This window comes from Muscardinus avellanarius (genome assembly GCF_963383645.1).
Source record: "Muscardinus avellanarius genome assembly, chromosome: 8".
Classification (NCBI taxonomy): domain Eukaryota; kingdom Metazoa; phylum Chordata; class Mammalia; order Rodentia; family Gliridae; genus Muscardinus; species Muscardinus avellanarius.
In genome coordinates, this window is record NC_137794.1 from 63,181,661 (window position 1) to 63,188,794 (window position 7,134).

The following is a 7,134-nucleotide window of genomic DNA, read 5'->3' on the forward strand; positions in this document are numbered from 1 at the left end:
GAGTTTCAAAGAGCCTCATTAAGTAGCTGAGGCTGTCCACGAACCGTGATCCTCCTGTCTCAGCCTCCCGAATACTGGGATTACAAGCATGTGCCACCACGCCCAGCTATTAATTTTTAATAAGTTTAGTCTTACCTACTTTCGTCCTTTTTAAAAATGGGCTATAACTATACAATTTATCTTCATTCTTCCTATTTTACGCTAACCCAGGAGCACTTTCTTATGAACTGAGTGGTCAAGATGAACTAAATCCTAGAAGGAGATGACAGGGATTCTAATTATTTTCGTAATCATAAACCTCTTAAGTCCCAAACTTATTGGATGCAAAGTATTAAGAAAAAAATCAATTATTAGATAAAATGCTTGTAAGCCTAATGTTTTTAAACTCAGAACTTTACAAGTTTATTTGGAAAATAGGTAGCATACATAGTATGGGTTAAGTTGAATTGTCTCAAACAATTAGATGCTATATTTTAATTTATAAAATATTTGTAAAAGATTGGCATTTCTTTAACTGCTTATTGTCTGGGGATATGAGTGCTTGCCTAGCATTTGCATGGCCCTTGGTTTAGCCTCCAGTGCTACAAAATGAACCAACAAACAAAAACTGCAGGTTATACTCATGTAAAAATATGCCGTAAATTCATAATCATTTAAGATAAGTTTAGAGTTCTTTAAAGTAAGCAAACCAATTTTAGTGTAATATAGTGCAGACTCTCTAGTATTGTGTTTTTTCCCTTCTTATGTCAGTTTTATTGAGCAGTGAGATTGTAAAACTCAGACGGATAACAGAAACCATGCCCTATATGCTTTATATTTCAGAGAACATTAAACATAGATATTAAGTTATTATCTTCTTGTTTTCACTGTGACTCTTTGTTTCCACTTTCAGGTGCCCTGCCCCAAACCCATAATCACTCACCTTTGATCTTCTTTGAGAGTTTTTCTTTCTTCATTTGCCTCCTAATTATTAGTGGTCATTGGCATCCTTAGCTTAATTCTTTTTGTCTCTCAGAGATTCTCAAAGAATCTGTGATTCTTAACTTTTAAATTTTTTGACTTAAAATGCTGGGCTTGGTGGCGCACACTTGTAATCCCAGCATTTGGGAGGCTGAGACAGGAGGATTGGGGTTCACAGACAGCCTCAGCTACTTAGGGAGGCCCTCTGCAACTTAGTGAGACCCAGTTTCAAAATAAAGAATAAAAAATAGGGCAGGGGGTGGAGCTCGGAGGTAGAATGCCCCTGGGTTCCATCCCCAAACCTGCAAAAAAGAAAAAAAAAATTATTTTTTTGACTTAACATATCTGAGAGGGGACATAATAGATAAACAATAGTAATTATTTAATGGACCAAGGCAATGGATTTCAGCCATCTTTTCTGTAGGCACACATGTATACACTGAAAATTGCTGTTCTTTATACTCTCCTTGAGTGATCTAATTGATAACCAAATCTAAATCTCTACATCCAGCCTTGACTGCTTACTTAACCTCCAGATTCATATTTTGGTCTATTTGCTGGATATCTCTGGGCTGTGAAGAACCTCAAATTTGGCATGTTTAAACCAAAATTATTCATTTTCTCTGACTTGGGGTTCCCTTTGATGACATTAATCCCATGGTCACAGCCTGGATGCCTGATCCTAATGCTATGGTTTAAATACAGGATGTCATCCTCCTATGTTGATGTTTACAGGTGATATAATTGAATCATGAGAGTGCTAGTCTCTACAGTGGATAAATCCTCCGATGGATTAATGGATTTATTGGGTGGTAAGTAGGCAGGTAGGGTGTGGCTGGAGGAAATAAGTCGCTGAGTATGGCATTGGGGACTATATATATGTCCTTGGGCTCCCTTATTGTGTTCTGTCTGCCTCCCTCTGCTATGACTTGAGCTCCACAGATGTGACCCAGCCTACTATGGACTGAAATCTCTAGAACTGTGAGCAAATAAATCTTTCTCTAAATTATAGTTGTCAGGTATTTTGGTCACAGCAGTGAGAATGCTGACTGAAATACCCAAATAGTGCTGAAACCTATATGTAATGCTTTTTCCTGTACTTATATATCTGTGATAAAGTTTAACTTATAAATTATTCATAATTTACAGCAAAATAGAACAATTACACCAATATTCCTTGCTAAAAGTTATATGAATGTTGTCCCTCACAAAAGACTCTAGACAAATATTAATATTTTCTGACAGTGGTAAACCTTGGGTACCTGAAATTACAGATATGGGAAAACTACTGTGTTCCACATTTCTTTTACTGCCACCATCATCTATACACTTGCCCAAGTCAAAATTTAAGGAGTATTTTTCAGTCTTCTCTGTCCCCCATTTCGTATATCTAATCCTTTTTATTGTCTCTTCTACGTGTCCTTCTGTTCATCTAATCAGCTCCAGTCTTATTTCAGGTCTGTTTTCCTTTGTGAATTATGTCAGTAACCTTTTAATTTGTTCTTCTGACTATAATTTCTTCCTCTTCCAATCTGTCCTTCTCAGTGCCATCTGAACACATGAATACACATGTGAAAATGCAAACTCGCTCATGTTATACATGTCCCTTTCTGTCTTTATTAGCCCTCCACGGCCTAATCAGATAAAATACAAACTCCTTCAGGGGACATGTAGTCGTTAGGGTTTGGCTCCTGGCTGTTTTCAACCTATCTCTTCTGCCAACATTTATTATTTATTCACTGTGCTGCAAGCAGTTCACTGGAGCCTATCATGGGCCTCAGTGATTACATTTTATATCACCACTAATTGTGTGTTTTCAAACTTGTGTTGCTATTAAACTTCTTATTGTTTGTTTTGGGTTCTTTGTTTCATATCTTTCTCCATGTCTGGTGAGCCTTGATTAAACAACATATATTTAAGAGTGAGCACCCAAAACCGGAATTTGAAACTCCAAATCCACCCAGTCTGTTCATTATGTCATCTTTAGTATCTTTGGAAACTTACGCTATTCACATTCCCTAAAGATACTCTCATTTCCACTTGGATATATAGACTACCAACATTCTGGGAACTGAATCTGATACCAGAGACTGGAACTTCAGACTTGATGCCCAGAGAAAGGCAGTCTGAGTCCAGTGGGCACAAATATATAGGCAAACAAAGCTTTAACGGGAGAGAGGGTTAGGAAAGAGGAAAGGGGTTTTCACCTAAGGTGAAGAGAACAGCCCTAATTGAGGATAGTCAGAACCTCCCTTCTACAAAAGGATGGTCCAGCCTTTCATTGAGTGGCTGGGCTGGAAGGGTCTGGTATTTTTATAATTCCTGTAAGGAGTTTTTTTCTTGTGAAAGAGACCCTTGTACTGTCTCTTGGCATCTCTTGTATTAACTGGCTTCTATATTTGATTTAAGAATAGACAGGCAAGAAAAGGCATATTTCATATATATTGTAAGATTTTTATGCAAGTAAAGACTTTTAGCAACAGATTATGAATTAAGACCTGAGAGGTTACCTGCCATTTTGTTCCCCCTTCTGGTCTGTCTCAAATCTTCCTGCTTTCAGTCTGATGCCTCACCCTCAGTTGTGCCCAATGCGTCCTAATCCAGAGATACTTTATAATTTTCTTTTCAAAGAAAAGAAACAAAACAACTTCCAATCTTCCCACATGAGAGAACAGCATTCTTTTGGCAGCATGGAGAGGTGGAGGAGATTTGGGCATATAATTTACTTCTGAGTTAAACTTTCAACCTGTTCTCTAGTTTCCAGTCTTACCATAATTACTACCTAACAGAGGAATGGCTAATTCCTGAGCCACTTGGGAGTAGCAGAGTAGATCCAAGTCATTCTTCTTCCTTGGGTTAGGAGCTAAGCCTCTTACCATGAACACATTTGTTTTTCATTTCCCAGAGCTTTGTTGTTGTCACCTCTCCTGAGCTCTTCATCTTTGCATGTTCATATCTTTCTTTAAAAAATTGTTTTGAGCCGGGCGTGATGGCGCAGGCTCGTAATCCCTGCGCTTGGGAGGCCTTGGGAGGCGGAGACAGGAGGATCACACAGGTTCGAAGCCAGCCGCGCTGGCTTAAGAGACCCTGTTTCCAAATAAAAAGTATAAAATAGGTCTGGGAGTATAGCCTGGAGGTAGAAGGTCTTCCAAGAACCCCAGTACCACCAAAAAAATAAAAATTGTTTTGAGGCTGTTCTAGTGGATTTCCAAGAGAGAGCAAGTCAGTGTATATGTTTGCTCTGTCTAAATTCTTTCAAAACTGTTTCTGAGCCAGGTGTGGTGGTGTGTGCTTGTAAGCCAAGTATATGGGAGGCTGAGACAGGATCGTAGGTTCACAGCCAGCCTCAGCTACTTAGTGAAGCTCTGTGCAACTCAGTGAGACCTTGTTTCAAAATAAAGAATAAAAAATAGGGCTGGGGGTATTGAATGCCCCTGGGTTTCATCCCCAGTACCACCAAAATAAATAAATAAAAATAACTAAATGATGAAAAACAGGGCTGGGGATGTAGGTAGAATGCCCCTGGGTTCAGTCCTCACTACCACCAAAACACACACACACACACACACACAAAAAAAAAAAAAAAAATCAGAACACCTGTTTCTGGAATATATCTCCATCAGGGAGACTTGGGTACTCTCATTTGTGCTCCTGTGCATTTGATATATGCTTTAGTTATGGAGGTGGCTCCTGTTTGTTTTTAATATGTTTGTCTCTCCCGCCAAACATTGGTAGGCATCCAATATCTAGAACTTTTTCATCTGGTAACACTGAACTCTAGCACTTAGTCACCCTTTCTTCACAACTACCATTCTTCTTGTGTCTGTGAGTTTAACTGTTAGATCCCAATATGGCATATTTGTCTTTTTGTATTTGGCTTATTTCATTTAGCACAAGATCATAATGTCGCATGTTTTGGAATTTGCTGCTTTTTAAGGCTGTGACCATGTGTATATAGTATCCAACATTTTGTTGTTTATTCATCTGTCAATGAGTATTCAGATTGCCACCACCGTTTATCTATTGTGAATAGTAAACATGGGCATATACATATCTTTTCAAGACCTTGTTTTCAGTTCTTTTGTACATATACCCAGAAGTGAGATTGTCTTTTATGGCATTGACATTTCTGAAGAAAACAGCACCCCCCAAAAAAATAAAGTTAATATTTTTCATTTTGGTCTTTTCGTGATGTTTCCCATGTTAATTATAGCTGGGGTGGTAGTGCATGCTAATCCCAGTATTCGGGAGACTGAGGCAGGAAGATCACAGATTCAAAGCCAGCCTCAGCAATTTAGGCTTTCAGCAACTTAGTGAGACCCTGTTTCCAAATAAGAAATAAAAAAAGGCTTGGGGTGTGTGGCCTGGAGGTAGAAGTCCCCTGGATTCCATTTCCAGTACCATAACAATAAATTAATTAATTCAGATGATATATTCTGGCCAGAATACTCCATAAGATATTGCATGCCTCTTAAGGTTCACTATCCAGAGGCATGTGATATCTACTACTTCTCATAATCTATGTTAATTTTAATTATCTAATCAACAAGCTATTCAGTTTTCTTAGTTATTTTTTCTTTGCATTTGCATGCCATCTCTCAGGGATACTTATTAAGACCATGTGAATATCCCACTCATCAAATTATTGCTCCCAGCTGGGCAAGGTGGCCTATGCCTATAATCCCAGTACTTGGGAGACTAAGACAGTCGTATCACAGGTTTGAAGCCAGCCTCAGCAGCTTAGCCAGGCCCTCAGCAACTTAGCGAGATGCTGTTTCAAAATAAAAAAATAAAATAGGGTTAGGGGTACAGCTCAGAGGTATAATGCCCCTGGGTTCTATCCCTAGTACCACAATATATACATACATACATATATATATACATATAGTGTGCAGCTGTGTGTGTATGTATATGTATATATATTGCTTACATACCAGTAATGTCAGTACTTGGAGGCTAAGACAGAAAGAGGCTAAGGCAAGTTTAAGGTTAACGATAGCAACTTAAAAAGGACTGGGGATGTAGATCAGGTAGAACATCCTTGGGTTCAATCCTCTGTACCAAAAGTAATAATAATGTGTTCCCTAGATTTATCATCCATTGATACTTCTTGCCAAAATCAGTCTTTACTATATGATGGCTGCAAATTGGTGATTTTTTTTAAGTGCAGGGTGACCTATTTTTAAAGTTATGGATTATGTTAAGTAGATCAATTTGAATCAAAATATCAGTATATTAGATACAACGCCACTATTAATACATTTTACATGATATTCATTGAAATGTACTTAAAATGCTACTAAATTTCTGAAATTTAATGGTGGTTATGAACATTTCTGTGAAGTTATTACAAATTTTTCAAAATTGAATTTGTAGTGATGGTAATCTTCTAAACAGTCATTATATCATCAGTATTTTTTAAAAAAAACTCAAATTCTAACTAGACGTGGTAGCACGTACGTATAATCTCAATACTTAGGAGGTTGAGACAGGAGGATGGCAGATTTGAGGTTTTGTAAGGCCCTCAGCAATTTAACGAGACCCTGTTTCAATGTAAAAAATAAAATAAGGCTGATGGTGAGGTAAAATGCTAACATGGCTAAAAGGGCTTACCTAAACTGGGCACAGTGGTACATACTTGTAATCTCAGTACTTGGGAGGCTGAGAAAGGAGGATCACAGGCTCCAGGCCATCTTCAGCAACTTAGCAAGACCCTGTTTCAAAATCGAAAAAAGAAAGAAAAAACTGGGATGTAGCTCAGAGGTAGAATGCCTCTGGGTTCAATCCCCAGTACCAGAATAAAAAAGTAAAAATAGAATAACAGATTTAGTCTACTAGATTTTTCAGATTTGGAAACCTACACTGAATTATTAGAATGCTAGTATATAAAGCAGAGATGTGTCTTATTCAAGGAGTAGATTAAGAAATTTCCTAAGATAGGCGTGATGGTGCATGCTTGTAATCCCAACATTCAGGGGGCTGAGACTGGAGGATTGTGGTTTGTAGACAGCCTCAGCTACTTAGTGAGGCCCTCTGTAACTTAGTGAGACCCTGTTTCAGAACAAAGAATAAAAAATAGGGCAGTGGTGTAGCCTGGAGATGAATGCCCCTGGGTTCCATCCCCAGACCTGGAAAAAAAAATTCCTACATCCAAATTTTTATTTATTTATTTAT